Source organism: Planococcus citri, chromosome 1 (assembly GCF_950023065.1).
Source record: "Planococcus citri chromosome 1, ihPlaCitr1.1, whole genome shotgun sequence".
Lineage (NCBI taxonomy): Eukaryota > Metazoa > Arthropoda > Insecta > Hemiptera > Pseudococcidae > Planococcus > Planococcus citri.
In genome coordinates this window covers 2,749,772-2,767,869 of record NC_088677.1, presented here as the reverse complement: position 1 = coordinate 2,767,869, position 18,098 = coordinate 2,749,772, and the positions used below count along the sequence as shown (strand labels likewise).

At 33.6% G+C, this 18,098-nt stretch overlaps 1 protein-coding gene across 4 annotated transcripts in view; it reads right to left on the bottom strand.

Moving 5' to 3' along the window:
• Positions 1–3,205: 3,205 nt before the first annotated feature.
• The window catches only part of LOC135844758 (uncharacterized), a 126,865-nt gene continuing 111,972 nt past the window's right edge, over positions 3,206–18,098 (bottom strand). Inside the window, exons 1-6 of one of the 4 annotated variants that reach the window (XR_010558628.1) lie at positions 12,019–12,113; positions 11,678–11,790; positions 6,345–6,496; positions 3,805–6,213; positions 3,562–3,705; positions 3,206–3,453 (exon numbers count right to left, since the gene is read on the bottom strand). The gene's annotated coding sequence lies outside the window, so the exon portion shown is untranslated. Of the gene's footprint in view, positions 3,454–3,561; positions 3,723–3,804; positions 6,214–6,344; positions 6,497–11,677; positions 11,791–11,939; positions 12,114–18,098 lie in introns of those variants that run through there. The other 3 variants (XR_010558627.1, XM_065363104.1, XM_065363095.1) reach the window with 3 other exon arrangements.

The window sequence follows — 18,098 nt, the reverse complement described above, 5'->3', positions numbered from 1 at the left end:
AATTTTACAAGATCGCGGGTATACCTACCTAATAAGATAGTATGTTAAGTATACCTATACCTATAGTAGGTAACATTAGTTAAGATTCAATTTGGCAATCTTATTTTGAATCAATAAACTTGCGGTATTATGATGATGATGATGATACAAATTAGAACTTTTATTTTGCAATCGCCGTTAGAATTGTATCATTATGTACAATGAACATTTTGAACCCACACTCTCGACTCTTCATTTCAAACAAAACCGAGATAGATCGAAGAAGCATGTCGTAAAAACAACCCAGCTAAAACTGAGGGTACCTGCTACCTACCTCAAGTAAAAATATCTCCACGATATGATTGTTCACTATTTCACATTCTTTTCCCATTTGTCGACATGTATCGGTTTCTTCGGTTTATCAAAATCGATAGGCAGGTAATCGGGGAAAGATCCAGATGTATTATATGCAACGGTAACCCAACAGTTGGTTTGTTTTTAGTAGAAAATGCTGATGCTGATTTTGTTATTGAAACCACGATTGGCATTTTGATATGGATTTTAATTCCATTCACTATTCAGTAAGATTTTCATTCACATTCAACCAGTTGTTGCTATTGCATCAAGAGTTCAAGACTCTTAAGAGAGGGTTCTGTACGTTCGTGGTGTGTTTTTTTAAAAATTAATTTGCTCGATCGGTGCATTCGTATTATTTGTTTCAACTTTTTTATCGAATGTGTGATTTGTGCCATGTCCAATTTGCGAAAGTTGGAAGAGAAATACCTACAGATGGAATCTTTTCTCCAGTTTCTCCAAGTAGCAGCCAGCAGGTAAGTAATTTATGAGAATATTACACACTATAGGCATGAAAAATGAAAATTTAATTCTTACCTAATTATATTTTTACGTACCTACATACGAGTAGATTCAGTGCGTACATTGAAGTTGTTTCGGATAAGGACAAAGCAAAGTGGACGTTAAAGCTCGCCGAGGTTGAGAAATTTCGAAAAATAAGTGCATGCTGTAAAAAGTTGGCAAAATGCAATAATTGAAATAATAAAAACAAAGAAGACATATTCAGCCTTTTAAAAATTTATTACTAATTATAAGTGAATTTTGTATCTTCGATATAATAATAGGTATGTAAACAATAATGAAATTTAAAAAAATCAAAGTCACGAAAATCTCAATCTTTAAAATTTAAAGTAATCAATTTTTTGAGTTGAGAAAAATGAAAAACAGATTTGATATTTGACAAAAATTCATATTTGAAAATCACGCTCAAAAATTGCTGAGGGAGGGTGGGGACGGCGACGAATAGACTAAATTAGAATCTGAAGGAACTGAATTTCATTAGTTCCTTACTTACTTATCGTATTTTTTTTCTCAAACACTTATTTGTAATATTAGTAACAAGTGGAACTTCTCGATCTCTCAATAACGGATTTCACACATTTCCCTCCAGAGCGTGATAATCCCTTTGGAAGAGTCAAAAAAAATATTTCTAGTGCTCAAACAACAAAATTAAAAGATCTTACGAGGATTTAATTTTTTTTTAATGTTTAAAAAATTGCATTGATTGGCAAAAAAATTCAAATGTCGATAATATGATTATTCCAAAAAAAAAAAAAATACTTACATTTTTGGTCACGTTTGAATTAAAATCGAATTTAGAGACCTTATTCTGAAAGAAATGCGGACGATGGTGTTTTTGAGGCTCGAATTTTTTCAAAAAATACACCAAAATCTCTCAAAACGTTAGATTGGGATGTCACTACTGAGGAATTTTTTTTTTTCATGGGTGATATTTTCAACACAAATCTTTTTAAGGGTTACCTGCTCTCGATGTGATCGAGAAAAGGTGTGATTTTTAGCCCAGATTTTTTTCCAAAATACTTAATAACTCAGGTACCTATAATACCCTGTTTTAAAGTCAACTTTTGACATGGGCTTTGAAAAGGTAGATATTTGCAGCATTTTTTTTCAAGAAATTTGCATCCGGAAAAGTGTCTCCTCTCTCAGTGTTATCAAATTTATTACCAAAATGACCCAGCTCTATGCTTTAGTGAAAAAAAAAAAATCAAAAAGAGTCCCAGACTCCAAAAGGTTCCTTGATGAGTTCGAATATTCACTCGGTTTCTGAAAACTAATACTCAGCGTCTCTTAAACCTTACAACGAGGTCGTTCATTTTTTCGATTCAACTCCTCACGAAGGTGATATCCCAGCTGGCAAATAAATATCAAAATCGAACAACGAAAAATTAAAAATGGATCTTAAAATACACCACCAACACAAATTTTAGCTGATGAAATTCATTTCTCAATTTTAGCGAATTTTTTTTAATTTAAAATTTGGCCAATTTTCTATGAAAAAGATTAAAATTTGATTAAATTGACGTCAGAGGTTGAAAAACTTGGTTTACATCCTATTTTCGACATCCAGAGTGGATCAGTCTTGGTTTTGAGCTATTCAGGAGCATCTAGCAGATTCTTCAGGTTTTCTAGTTTTTAAAAAAGTACCATAAATATAGGATAGGATCAAAATGAAATTCAGCCCTTATAAACTCGAATTTAACATACATTGTGACCATTTTGACCGACTCGAGCACATATTTTAAAAATTAGTTTGTGTCGATCCAAATTCAAAATTTTCTCCTCTGGTTATTTTTGAAAAAAAAAAAAAAAAATGAAAAATTCGCCATTCGCGAACGTTTAATCGAAAAATTGTTCAAATTTGGATATTTTTAACCTACCGAGTAGTAAATCTGAGTTTTTAGGTACTGAATTTCAGTTTGAATCTATTTATCGAATTTTTTTCGAAAACTGGAGAATTCAAAAATCTGTTAGAGGCCTCAGAACAATTCAAAACCATAACAACTCGACTAGGGAGGTCAAAAATGAGATGGAAACTAAATTTCAGCTTTTTTCGTTCGCTAATTCGCAAACAGTAAATTTTTCATTTTTTTTTTTTTTTTTTTTTTGTCAAAAGTGATCGTTTGAGAATATTTTGGATAATTACGATTGTGCGAGGTTAAAATGCATTTTTTCAAAAAAATTATAATAATTACCATTCTGGTAGGAAATTTTATGGGAAACATTTTTTGCTTACCCATCCCCTCCCCAAAAAACCCATCAACTTTTTTTCCACCGAGACCCTATATAATCCTTAAATTTACCACTATAAAAATTCTCATTTAAAATAAACACATTATGCATTTTGAAATAATTAAAAAACCAAATAGATGTTTTATTGTTTTTGAACAGCTTCATTAAGATCATAAAAATTCAAACTCTTATTACATTTTTACTAAAACTCGAAGGTCTAGAGTTTAAGTATGCATATTTTCGATACACAATTCGATTTTTACTGCATATACTCTGGATCGACATTGACAATAATAGCAATAAGAACGATTCAATATTCTTGAGTATGACGAAATAATAGCGCATGTTTTGATTTGAACAAACCCTCTCCTGAAAATAATGGAAAAAAATACGACATCAGTTGCAATAATTCAATGAATTACATACTTATACCTACACGTATTATTCGAAGGAAATAATTATCCTTTCAATACACACCTATTTATTACTGTTTTAATGGAATTTTCACATCACTATACTCAGTTCGATAAATCACTCGATTGACAAAAGGGGAAAATGTCGTAGATATTCTAACCCAACGCAGGAATTCTTGAATCATTCATAATAATTATACCTTTATACCTGCGAACAAATGATATCTAGATATAATTATCTATCACAGAACTGCGATAATTTTGTAATAAATGTCATCATTTTATTAGATAATGAAAAATAAATTACTTGATTGACCGCGTAACGTAGCGAAATTTCAGACAAACTGGTTCCTTTTGGAAAATAGTCTCTCTTCGTTTAGCTGAAATAAAATCCTACTACTAACAACAACAAAAATTTGGAGAAAAAATGCCGAAAATACAAAGCGATAAAAGATGTTTACAGAGCGTGAGAAGAAAAAATACCTAATCAAAATTCTAATCAATAAAATAGATTACCTTTAGAAAAAAATAAATAAAAATATTAATTACTGCAGATTGCCAAATTTGAAAAAGAGTTGAGTTATGGTCACTGGTCACGTAAGACCCATTTAATAGGTCTGTAATAAGAATTGAAAACGTACGTTACAATGTTTGGTTATAAAACTTTAAATTTTTAGTAAAAAAAATCGTAATTGTTTTTTTTTCTGTCTCACGTTCTTTTGATTTCAACAGTTTCTCAGTAATATTGTAAGTATGTACTGTAGCGAAGAAGCTCGGATACCGAAGCACGTTAGTCATTTTTCTAGGTATGATCGTGATTTGTAGTAAAAATTAGTCGATTCTAAGTACATTATTGACATTTGAAAAATTCAGTATTTACATTTTAGTAAGGTTATGTTACATATTATGTTACTTAGTTAGTAAAATTTATTTTATATAGGTAATATCGTATAAGTTGAAATACAGCAATTAAACGTGTACTACGAGTACATTAACAAATTCCAGTACATTCGTGTTTTAATGTTTACATTATTTTAAAATGTCGTTGGTAAATAGGTAGGTACTTCGTGAGGTACGTGGATTAATTTTAAGTACAGTACACATGCGCCAAAGTAAAATATGAGTTCATAAAATTATTCATTAATAAGTATACACATAGGTAGAGTAAGTAGGTAAGGTACAAAAGTCTTATCAGTTATTAGTACATAGAGGTATTAGGTACGGTACAATTGTAATAGTAAGTACATATTCGGTATGAGTTTTTCGTGATTTTAAAATAGGTACATAAGTAATATTTTTAGATGGGTCGAGTATATTAGTAAAACGTTTAGGTACGAGTATTCGCAGTAATTCTCGAGTTATAAGAACGTACAAAATGAATTATTCGCCCCAAATCCACACCCTAACCCCTCCCTTCAAATTCCAGTAAATACAATTCGTCCAGCAATAGTAAATTTTTACAGTGAAGTTGAATTTTTATGAATTTATTTAGTATTTAGTAATGAAAGTAATAGTAAGCAGAGGTCTGTTGAAGTGATGTGTAGAAATTATTGTAATCTAAATAGTAAATTTAAAGTAAATAAACAATATCCTCAATTTTTCCCAATCGTCATGGCTCTGATAGTAAGTAAAGGTATTTAATCTATCGTCGAATAGTCAGAAAACGTTGAATTAAGTTTTTCATCATCGTTGAGTCGAGTAAATATCCTACTTATAAGTAATCGTTCGTAGAATCGTACAAATTTTACTCTTGAATTAAATAAAATCAAACAATACATATCAAATTTGGCAACCCTACGAACTTTCAATTCGTTAAACGTACAAGTAAAAAATTATTTACAACACGTCGACAGTCCCCGAAGATAAATCAGTCTCAAAATCCATACGACAGTTTCCGAAGTAGTACTCATGTACACACAAAAGACAATTCAAAGTGGACAGATACCGAAGAAATAATAAACCGTTAGTAGGTAGGAAAAGTGCTATACTTATAAAATATAATATGGAAAAAATGAAGCGTGTGAGATGAAGATTATCACGATGAATAATATACAATGAAAAATGAAATTTACATCGGCCAGCTCGAGCTGTGCAATTATATTACGTAGGTAGATCATGAGGTGAACGTGCGTTAAAAAAAAAATTATTCAATAATATTACGAATATACGATGCGAATTCGTTACACGATACGCATAAAACATAAGAAAGTGTGTAAAGACGTTTTGTCATCATCCGAGTCACAGAGTCAGTTGAGTAAACATAAGAGAATCGAGAGTATTGTTTTTACACATAAACGTAAGTAAATTGTTAGGTATGAGTAAGAGTAGATTTATATTGTACGAGTAATCCGCTATGTTAATATATAATTCTTTAAACGTGTATTTTACGAGTTAATTACGTCGACGTTGTCGTGGTTAATCGTTGAAAAATGTAAGTAGAAGTACAGGTAGGTAGGAAAGGTAACATTCGCGTGCTGTGTTTAATACACCACGTACGTGTACGAGTAATAAGTACGAGTATGTATTTAAAAGTAAGTGTAGGTAAGTAGTACTATATTGTCGCTGTACATTTCTCTTTCTCTGTTCGTAGGTAAATCGAATTAAAAATAACATAATTTACACGCTAGGTAAACAAATTAGTTTCAATAATTTCACATGTCACCTGCTCGCGAGATGTTGTTTTTATTTTACAACGTTATAGTACACCTCACAACATCTGTAACAATCAGAAGCTTAGATTAAACACACGAGTAAGGTCAGCAATAAAAGAGCAGTTATTTAAAATCAAAAAAAAAAAAAAAAAAAAAAAAAGATATTCGGTTTCCGAACTGGTTAAATTAATCTTACCACGACAATCAAGTCAAATCCATTCAGTACGTTGGTAATTTAGGAATTCAGATAGAATGTACTGAAATTTCAAGGCATCGTTCGTCAAATTACAAGGATACACCGATGCGATACGTACGTCTCTTGTCATCCATTCATCCAAATCGTTCAACCTTGAATAATAAAATAATACAACAAAATTAACCAAGTTATTAATAATACACAGATGAGTAAAAAAAATAAAACAAAATACCCAATTAATAAACACATTAGTTACCTTATAAGTAACTAAAATTAAAGTGTAGAGAATATCTACAAACATGGTTTCAACATGGTTTCAACTATACGAAGTGAATCGAAAACCGACCCAAAGATCAAGTTTTTTTTTTCTCGAGTCATCTCACATCTCACAAGTACCTAGACCTAGTACTACGAGAAAACTAAACATTACTAAACAAATACCTATACTGCTTTCCCTTTTAACGAGTATCACTTTCGATTTTTTATAGATTTTTTTTTCACTCCTTTTAAAACGCTTATGACGACTGTCGTTTGTGTTACCGAGCAATGAATATGAATGAATTAAATTCGCAAGTAGGTATTTATACGATTCATTATTCTTTTCTATTTTACGATCAAGAGCACGGCTGAATTGGCGAAAAAAGAGTACCAACGTAACCTATTTTTTCAATTGATATTCGACAATTGCTCGTACGAGTACGAGACGAGTGAATTATACATACATAGGTGTAGACTTGAACGGTAAGATTTTTTTTTAATGTCTGAGAGATGATTGCGATGACGCTAAATGCGAACGTTTTAATGGTGTGAGAATTTCTTTCATTACATTATTATTTTTTTTACGGGTAAAAGCGAGAAATATATGATTTTATAATGACGAAGAAGCACCTACGTTTAATTTTAATCAAATTCTTACCTATGTACCTAAAGTGGGCCAGAATAGTTTGCCAATTTTTTCACATTTGGTCAAAAATGTAGACTAGGTTTTGAAAGGAAGACTGAGAAGAAAGCTGGTACCTAGTGATTAAATTTTAATATTTCGTATTTGTGTTTTTAATATCTCGCATTTGTACGAGTTTGCGTACCTATTATTTTTTACCTAATATAATATCAATGAAGGAATGAATACGAAAATAATACGAGAAAAAGAAATTCACCGGATGGAATTCTGGGATTCACCTATTATGAAAAATGTGAAGCAATATTGACGGTGAACCTGTGACATATTTTCATAAAATTTAGAACTGCTAATTGCAGGATGCAGGTCGATTCTACTGGTTTTTTCAAGGAGTAAGATACCTACCGCAAAAAACAAACAAATTTTGTACATTTTTAATCGTCCGGCATATGACAAGGTGTAATTGCCCCCCCCCCGCGCCGATCTTCCGGGACAACTCATTTCTTAAAGGGGACATCCTAAGGAACATTTTAAAGCAAACTTGCCAAAAAAAAGTTGGTCTTACTAACAAAATGGCGGCCATTTTGATTGACAGGTCAGCCGAAATCGCAGATTTTGCGTTTTAACATAGGACTGGCACGAACTTTTTCAAATTTTAGAAAGGTAAATCGAAAGATCATGCAAAAATTTATCACCTGTCAAAATTTCAAGTGCTTAAGTGCGTTTTTCGATTTTCGGTGAATTTTTGAAAATCGAATTTAGGCCAAAAATGAGGGAAAAAATCAAAATTTTACCAAATTGACCAAGAAAGCTGAAATTTGGGATATACCCAATTTTCGACATGCAAAATCGATTGGAAACAGGTTCAACCCGTTTTGAGCAGTTCTGGAACCTCCAGCAGATTTTTGAAACTCGAAATTCCCACAAAATTCCATCGACTGGAGTTGTAAAGCAGAAATTTATTCTAAAAACTAAGTTCAATACGCTACGAAGTACTGCAGGTGAATTTCAAGTCGTTTTGGATCCTCCAGCGACTTTTTGAAAATTCCTGAAGCCTCCAGCAGATTTTTGAAACTTTAAATTTTCACAAAAGTTCATCAAATGGAGATGGAAAGCTGAAATTTACTCTACACTCCAATATTAACACCCTCTGAAGACGACTTCAGGTGGGTTCAAGTAATTTTAGGACCTCCAGCGACTTTTTTGAAAATACCTGGAGCCTCCAGCAGATTTTGAAATTTGACATTTTCACAAAATTTCGTCAAATGGAGATGGAAAGCTTAAATTTACTCTACACTCCAATTTTAACACCCTCTGAAGACGACTTCAGGTGGGTTCAAGTCATTTTAGGGACTCCAGCGACTTTTTTGAAGATTACTGGAGCTTCCAGTAGATTTTTGAAACTTGAAATTTCCCCAACATTAATTTATTAAATGGAGTTGACAAGCTGAAATTTACTTCGCAGACTACATGGTGGTTTCAAATGGTTTTCAAGCTTCCAGCTACTTTTAAGAAATTTTAATTTTCCAAAAAAAAAACGTCATACAACCTTTCAAAAAGTTGCTGGAGGCTCCAAAACGACTTCAAATTCACCAGCAGTCAACTTCGTAGCGTATTGAAATTAGTTTGCAGGATGAATTTCGATTCTCCATCTTGGTTTGATAAAATTTTGGGGAAATTTCAAGTTTCAAAAATGTACTGGAGGCTCCAGTAATTTTCAAAAAAGTCGTTGGAGGCTCTAAAATGACTTGAAATCCACCAGAAGTCGTTTTCAGAGGGTGTTAAAATATGGAGTGTAGAGTAAATTTCAGCTTTCCATCTCCATTTTGATGAAATTTTGTGTAAATTCAAAGTTTCAAAAATCTGCTGGAGGCTTCAGGAATTTTCAAAAAGTTGCTGGAGGCTCCAAAACGACTTGAAATTCACCTGCAGTACTTCGTAGCGTATTAAAATTAGTTTTTAGAATAAATCTTAGCTTTACAACTCCAATTTGATGGCATTTTGTGGGTATTTCGAATTTCAAAAATCTGTTTGAGGCTCCAGAACTGCTCAAAACGGGTTGAATCTGTTTCCAATCGATTTGGCATGTCGAAAATAAGGTACATCCCAAATTTCAGCTTTCTTGGTCAGTTTGGTAAAATTTTGATTTTTCCCCTCATTTTTGGCCTAAATCCGATTTTCAAAAATTTACCAAAAATCGAAAAACGCACTTCAGCACTTGAAATTTTTACAGGTGTATAATTTTTGCATGATCTTTCGATCTACCTTTGTAAAGTTTGAAAAAGTTTGAGCAAATCCTATGTTAAAACGCAAAATCTGCGATTTCGGCTGACCTGTCAATCAAAATGGCCGCCATTTTGTAAGTAAGGCAAAACTTTTCTTGGGGCAAGTTGCTTTAAAATGTTCCTTAGGACGTCCCCTTTAAGAAAGAAGTTGTCCCGGATGATCGGCGGGGAGGGGGGGGGGTGCAATTACTCCTATTGTCATATGCCGGACTATAAAGCAACGAGTCGATTTTTGAAATTTATTGCTCACAGGAAACGTCCTGAATTGATCTTTGACTCCTTTCGAAATAAGATATTGTTCTCTGGTTTTCACTGAAATTTTCTAAAGAAAAGACCAGAAATAGAAAAGAATTGAAAATGTAATAAAAATCATTAAAACATCGAAGAAAAATGTATATAAAAATCATAACAATAACATAAAATGTCGTATTTGTCAAAAATTTTATAAAACCGATTGAAAATTAGAAATATGTCACAAAATTCACTGAATGTTTGTCTAAAATAAGAAGAAAAAAAACACCAATAAATGCCAGAAAATTCGCTCAAAAGTTCAACGAGTCCAAGATGTCATAAAGATTACCGAAATATTATATGAATTTTTGTAATATTTTCATAACAACTTCAAAAAATACATTCTCAAAACTTTTCTCATTTTTGATCAGTTTTTAAATAATTTTCATGACACTTTTGTTTGAAATTTCATTTACATTATAATTCATTGAAATACTTATGCGTTACCAACTACAAAAGGTAAATCCCAAAACAATTTTAAAAATGCAAAAAAAAAGTTCTTCATAACGAATTCCTTTAAAATTCTGTAAAAATTCTGTTCCATTTCAGTCAATTTTCGCAATATTTTGACCATACTTTTAGCATTAAAATATTCTAAAAAATTCTCTTTTTTTCCAACACATTTTACAATTTTTTTCGCAATTTTTACAACATTCGTGTTCATAATTTAGGAATTGACTAAAATACGTGTACAAAACAATTTGGAAACTTGAAAAAAATGTGTTTTTTTAAAATTTAATTAATTAATTACTTGAAAATAAGTATCTTGAAATGAATCCAAGAATTATAAAAATGCTGATGTCTGAGTCCAAATAATAGTTTTTTTTTCAATTTTTAAATCAGTTTTCGAGATTTTGTTCATCAACTTCAAAATAAGGTTTTCAATTTTTTTTTTTTCAGTAAATTTTGGAAAATTTCTGGATAAAGATAGAATCATTGATAATTTGAATAAAATTCATGGAAATATTTTGTTAAAACCAAATGATACCCACTTGAAAAACAAATTTCTAAAATAAATAATTTGTGAAAAAATTCCTTCAAATTTCAATTATTTATCACAAAATGGGTCCATAAAATATTTTTGTAAATTGTATCTATTCAACTGTTCTTTTTCAATTTTCGATCACTTTTTCAGACATTTTTGACAATTAATTTCAAAATACCTGCTCTGAAAATTTTTTCCATCTTTTTGAATGAGTTTTTGAAAATTTTGTTATAATTTTAATGATATTTTTGTTTATAATAATCTCAGGAAATTTATTAAAATATGCAACAAAAGTTGAAAAATGCAACAAGAATATTAAAAATGTGTTCCAATATTAATAAAAATTGTTATCAAAACGCGTATTTAAAATACTTATTCATCAAAACTCTGCGTCCCTTCAACATTAAAAAAAACCTTTTAATTATGTAATTTTTGTTCCAACAAGTTTTTAAATTTTTATTTTTAATATTATAGAAATATAGAACAATTTTTTAGGATATTTCTGTTCATTTTTAAAGAATTGTCTTATGAATTTCAATTATTTTTGAACCTTACTTGACTATACTTTTAATTATATTTATCTTTTTTTTTTTTTTTTTTTTTGTATTTTAGCCTCAGAGAGGGAGAAAGAGTGAGTGGCTCACTCTTTCACAGCCCTTCTTGCATTATTTTTTAAGATTGCTCATGAAAAGCAGCTCAATTTCAGAACACTGCTCAAGTGCTCATCCAAAATATTATTTAAAATTGAAAAAATTATGTAAACACATTCTACCGGAGTAAAAAAGAAAACTTATCCAAGATTTTTTTAGCATTGAAAATAATCTAATTTGCATAGACTAAAACGAATATAGATCATTGGTCGATTATAACTCACCGATATCAAAATCTGAAGGTAATTCGTTTCTTTTCGTCATTCTGATTTTCGTCATATTTGAACTGATGATATTAAATCCAGTATCCAGGTCATCTATCAGATAAATGATCACTCTGCGAACAAAAAATTCAAATATTTGAGTTTTAAAAAAAATGAAAAAAGAAATGAAAAAGTAAAAGTACGAGTATCTAATCGAACATTATACGACACTACGAAATGAAACACGTGTAAATATTAAATAAGTAATACGAGTACAACATACGAGCTGAAAACAGTCATTGAAACCACACATCACATCACAATACCATATCTTTACGCTCTTCGCGAACGACTAAACTTACAACAGATTTTTTATTCCAAAAATAAATTGACATGTGATAGATGACTAGAAAGGTCAAACGTCCTCGTATTAGGATTACAAGTTTAGAAATAAAAAATAAAAAGAACTTTCGCTGTCAATGATTAACGATACCGGTTTGTATAATAGTTTTAGTCGTGCGTTAAATTCGTACATATGTACCGTTTGGTCGATCTGCCGGCCGGTGGGGGCAAAGAATCGTTATGCCTAGCGCAAGTGAAAGGAAGATGAAGAAAGTTTTCCATTCACCTACGCTTTTTTGTTTACAGAAAGCGCTTCAATTGATAATTCCAGGTCAACGACGATTAATAATTTCGCGTTTTTATTTTTCATTTTTTTGTTTTGTTTTTTTGTTTTGTTCACTTTACAATATTGGGTGCTTAAAGGTGTGCTTATTATCGAGCGAAAATTATAGGATGGCTTTGTGCATTATCTCAACTTGAATGAGAGCATGTTGTGGTATGTGGCGACCATTGCCCTCTTAATCTTCATTTTCGTAAAATGTTTTCTCGTTATTTCTCGACTAAATGAAACGATTATTGCTCGGTTATAAGTTGACGTTTTTAAAATTTTTACTTTTACAAGTAATAGAAAAAGTGCTCTCTTTCACTTTGAGACGTTGGGATACTGCCTACTCATTCATTAATTTTTAATGTTTTGAGCCTTAAATAGTTAATTATTGTGACAATCAAAATGCAGATAAGTTGATTCAAAAATATCCAATTTTCATTCTTTGCTCTTCCAACTCTTGCTTGGGACATTTTTTAGGACTGATACTTGGAAAACGTGAGAAAGGACGAGGAAAAGACCACGTTAAATTTTTGGTCTTACAAAAAAAAAGAAAAAAAAAAAACTGGACACTTTTGTGAGATTAAATTTTGATCAATTACTTACTGAAACTTGAAAAAAAAAATCAAAAAGGTGAATTTCCATAATTTTATTGGGAGAGGGAGAATATTTGAAATTTTTTTCGATTTTTTCGTTCAACTAAGATGGTTTTATTTCAAAAAAATATCTTTATAGTTGAAAACTTGAAGTACCCAAGTGGTGTATTTTTTCCCGAGGGAGGATATCTGGGGCAAACTGTGAGGAGAGGAGAGGGTGGGGTGGGGGGGGGGTAACTGGCCTGAAATTTTGAAAATTCTGCAGTATTTTTGTACGATAAATCGATCAAAATCGATAAATCTGACTCAAAGAATATTGACTTTTAATCAAACAATTCGACATACTAAAACATAACGACTCAAAATAAATAGAAATATTTATTTACTCGGTCAATGACCTAAGTCAATGAACCAAAACAAAAACAAAATTGAGCAGAAGCTCGACAACTTTATAACTCGACGATTGAATCAATATTAACACGACGAACTTATATACATAACGAAAACAACGAAAAATAAACGATAATTTAACAGCCAACAGTTTACGCGATTTTACGAAAAGAACAAAATTTCATTAAAAACATAACCAGCGATATTTAGAATTCGCGAAACGAATTTTTATTTTTTATTTAAAAATAAAAACTAAAATTACCGAGCATAAACGTTACGGTTACGGTATCAATTTTGCCAACACCCCACCATAAAAATATTTTACCTAACACGCGTACCACTTAAATAAACGTAAAACTTGTTGCTTCTTATCATTACCGGTGTTTGTAAACACTTCGATAAAAAAATATTTTTACAGCAAAATTTCAGTTAAAACTATACTTATATTATACAAAAATCTACTCGAAAACATAATTTAAGTGTTAAACAATGACTCACAGAGTCTGTCGAATACGGTACGTGTCGTGGCTTTGGTCAAAATATCGGCAAGTTGATCTGCCGAGGATATCTTTTGCAAGTAGATTATCTGTTTCGTGACTAAATCGCGTATATGATGGTAACAGACATCTATATGTCTGGTACGTTTAGATTCGACCGTGTTCGCTACGGCAATCGCTGCGTTAGAATCGCAGTACACCGGTACGGTATCAATACGAACTTCCAATTCAACAAACAAATTTCGCCAAGACAAGACTTCCTTTCCAGATGTACTTAACGCAACGTATTCAGCTTCACACGACGAAAGACTTACACAATTTTGTTTCTTAACTACCCAGTCAATTACGTTGCCATAATGTAACACGAAAATTCCAGACGTTGACTTCCTGTCTAAACAATCACCAGCGAAGTCCGAATCTACGTACACTCTTACAGAGTGTTTATCAACGACTTCAGGTATTACGTAGGTAAGTTTCACGTTCAACGTACTACGTAAATACCTGAGAATACGCTTACTATATTCGAATAGCTCCTTGTTTGCCAAGTGCTGGTATCTGCTTAGAAAGTTTACAGCAAAAGCGATATCGGGACGTGTTCCCCTTGCTATGTAACTTAAACTTCCTAAGAGACCACGCACTTTGGTTTCATAACTTTTATCGAGCTTGAGATTGGTAATTTTCTAGCCCGGTTCGATTGGAGTTGAGATACTATTCGAATTAGATAAACTGTAATCATTAACTAACTGCTCGATATATGAATTTTGATGTATTTCTAACTTTTCTTTACTACGATTAATTTCCATTCCAATGAACTTCTTGCATTGTTCCAGGTCTCTGATTCCAAAACGCTCATTCAATCGCTTGACCAACCACTCAATTAGACGATCATCGCAACCTGTAATTAGAAAATCGTCTACGTAAACGACAAACACGCAACGTAGAGGATTTTCGGCATCGAAATACACACAAGGATCGACTTTACTCCTTACGAAACCGAGCGAAAGTAAGTACTCGTTCAATTTTGCGTTCCACGACTTGGGACTCGTTTTTAACCCATATAACGAACGTTTGAGAATATATACGACACCTTTTTCTTCGTTTGTCCCTTTCGGTGGGTTGAACATAATACCTCGGTTTATATCTCCATTGAGAAATGCAGTACTCACATCTAGCTGTCTCAACTGCCACTTGTTGACCATAGCTAGATTGAGCATCGAGCGTATTATCGGTTGATTAGGTGTTGGAGCGTATATTTCATCCAACTCATAAAAATGGTTGTCTTTGAAACCACGCAACACCAATCTAGCCTTAAATTTCACCCCACCATTCGAGTTGATTTTTTTCTTTAGAACCCACTTACTGTCTACTTTCGAATAATTCTCTTTATTTACGCTTTTTTCAGATGCTGAATACCAAACGTCTTTGATCTCCATCGCCTTTAACTCTTCATCTATCGCTACACGCCAAAATTTCGCTTCAGGACCGTTTAACGCTTCTTCATACGTAAGGTCATCGACCCCAGCGAGTGCAAAGCAAGCAAAATCGTCGCTACGTTCATCTGAAGCAGATGTATCGATCAAACTACGATCTACTAAATTATCACCGCTACGTTCGGCTTCAGTAAGCTCATCTGGGTTTATCCAATTGGAGCAACCAGGAGCTGGATCAGCGTTACATACCGGTGTAACCGTAGGTACGATATTTACATCGCTTACACTCACTGATACCGATGTTTTTAACAGATGATCGTTAATAACATCGTGTATCTTACGCGTTTCGTCTACTTCTACACAGCTCGAATTCGTGAATTTATTACGTAAAACATCGTACAATACATAGCCTGTCTCTGTAAAACCAAGTAGAACCATATCGATCGACTTCTCATCAGTTTTCTTTCTCTTTTCAGGCGGTACCAGAACTCGTGCAACGCTTCCAAACAATCTCACTCTCGATAAATCCGGCTTTCGGCGATTCCACAGCTCGTACGGTGACAGATCGTTCAAGGCAGAATGCGGTAAACGATTGTACACGTAGTTCGCCGTGTATGCAGCGTAAAGCCAGAATTTATTCGTTAAACCGCCTTCGTATAACAGAGCTCGCATTTTTTCTTGGATGGTTCGGAAAAAACGCTCGACGGTGCCATTATGCTGCTTCTCATACGGCTCACTGTTCTGCATCGATATGCCTTTCTCATCAACAAACTCTTTAAAGGTACCTCCAATAAATTCGCTAGCGTTATCGCACCTGATACGCTTCACTTTCGTACTCCATAACGTTTCACTAATATTAACATACTTTTTTAGGTAGGTACCTACTTCGGCTTTACTTCTCATTCCGAACGTTACTCCCCATCTCGTACAGTCATCTACGAAGCCAATCAAATATCGCTCGCCTTCTAGTCCTTCTGTAATAGGACCCATTACGTCAATATGAACAAGATCGAGCGGATTTGGATACCTATACCTACTCGAATCATAGGTATGTTTTTTCTGTTTAGCTTTGCAACAAATTTGACATTGATTAAAAGGTGGGCAATCACATCCACGTAACTCAGGGATCTTATCTAGTACCGTCTTGCTCGTATGAGCCAACCTACGATGCCAGATGTCACCTTCACCTTTCAACTTATTAACTTTCTTTTTATTTTTCAGATTTACATCACTGTCACTACACGTACTGGTATTTCCTATACCTACACTTGAAACGTTCGATACTACAACTCCAGAATCATTACCTATCGTCGTCGAAGTATTACCTACATTTGTCGAGTCACTACTATCGTCAGAAATTAACGCAGATGAATAATTTGAACAAGAATACAAAAGAGGAGGTATATTGATCATAAATTGAATCGTATACAATCCATTATCGTTAAGTACTAATCTAGAAACTATATTTCCCGCAGGATCGACCAAACGAGGATCTTCATCGAAGAAGAAACGATAACCATTCGCTACGATTTTCGACACGGACAGAAGACTAAAAGAAAGACTAGGTACGTAGTATACCTCGTTCAACCAATAGACGTTTCCGTCATCGGCTAGAACTCTCAATCGACCTACTCCTTCTTTGATCAAAGAGACTTCACAATGAGCGGATTGCAAACTCTCGTTTACTTTCCTCTCACCGAGCAGGACTCCGGGATGTTTTAGAAAATGCGAAGTCGCACCACTGTCGACGACAAACGTGATGAAATCGACGCCGTCGTCGTCGTTTGTCTCGACATACGCATTTTCTTCACCGAGGTTTAAAGCGATCGAGTCACCTAAAAAATAATTCGAACCGATATTTACGTTACGCGAATTTCCGAAATTTGAAATCGCGATACTATCACCGAAACTGCTACGACCGACTCTATTTTTAACGAAATCATCTACGATATTACCACTACGACTGTCTTCTAACGAGAAATTTTTCTTTTTTTCAGAAGTCGACGGAAAAAGACCTAACGCGATCGACGGACGAGGACCTGACGAACCGGACGAACCTGCAGTACCAGACGTACCCGACGTACCACTCGACGAACCGTTACCACCGTTATTACGCGACGAATCACCGTTCTGCGGACAATTACGACCTATATGCCCGGTTAGATTGCATCGATAGCAAACGATACTTCCCCGAGGGTTGGTATCGTTTCTATAATTCCCTCCGGCGGATCGACAAGACTTGGCCATATGGCCCCGTTTATTACACTTATAGCAGGTACGATCTTTGGCTTGAACGAAGCCATTTTTACCACTACGATCACCGTTACCGTTCGACGAATTACCGGACGAGTTCGAATTACTACTACGCGATTTATTACGATTACGATTACGATTATTATTATTACCGGATTGATCGGATGCGGCCATCGCTGAACCGGTACTTGTCGAACTCTTCGAGGTCGAGGAGTTCTTCGAGGCATCTTCCAAACTCAAAAGCAACGATGAAATTAACTTTGGATTTGGATCTCCAGCTGTGACGTGAACTAGTCCTCGAGCAGTCATACGCACTGACTCGTACTTAGGCGAATTGCCTAAAGCATTTATCAGATACGTATACGTTTCCGATGGAGTCAACTTCACGTCCAAACTCTCCATATCGTTGACAAGCGTATAAAATGCCTCCAAGAACTCCTTCGGACCTTTGTACATATCGATGACAATCTTCGAAATACGAGTTCGACAGTCGATAATTGCTGCTTGGTTTTCCGCCTGGTACAAGGAGTTGAGCTCCGTCCAGAATACGTACGGGTCCTCTGTCTCCTTGACCAGTCGGAAAACGTTCTCAGCTACGTGCCTAATTAA